Genomic DNA, 544 nt, shown 5'->3' on the forward strand with positions numbered 1-544 from the left:
AGTTCATGTACACTTCTGAGAGGAATTCCGTGAATAGTGGGATGCCTCAAAGGAAGGGAGTTCTTGAAATTGATGCTCTGAATGCCATATTGGCTCAGAACAAAATGTTGACTCAGCAAGTCAACATGATTTCTCAAAGTCTGAATGGATGGAAAAATGCATCCAACAGTACTAAAGAGGCATCTTCTGAAGTAGAAGCTTATGATCTTGAGAATTCTGCAATGGCATAGGTAAATTACATGAGTGAACCTTATGGAAACACCTATAATTCATCATGGAGAAATCATCCAAATTTCTCATGGAAGGATCAACAAAAGCCTCAACAAGGCTTTAATAATGGTGGAAGAAATAGGCTCAGCAATATCAAGCCTTATCCATCATCTTCTCAGCAACAGACAGAGAATTATGAACAGAGTACTTCTAACTTAGCAAATTTAGTCTCTGATCTGTCTAAGGCCACTTTAAATTTCATGAGTAAAAGAAGGTCCTCCATCAGAAATCTGGAGGCACAAGTGGGCTAACTGAGTAAGAAAATCACTGAAAC

This window comes from Arachis duranensis, chromosome 7 (assembly GCF_000817695.3).
Source record: "Arachis duranensis cultivar V14167 chromosome 7, aradu.V14167.gnm2.J7QH, whole genome shotgun sequence".
Lineage (NCBI taxonomy): Eukaryota > Viridiplantae > Streptophyta > Magnoliopsida > Fabales > Fabaceae > Arachis > Arachis duranensis.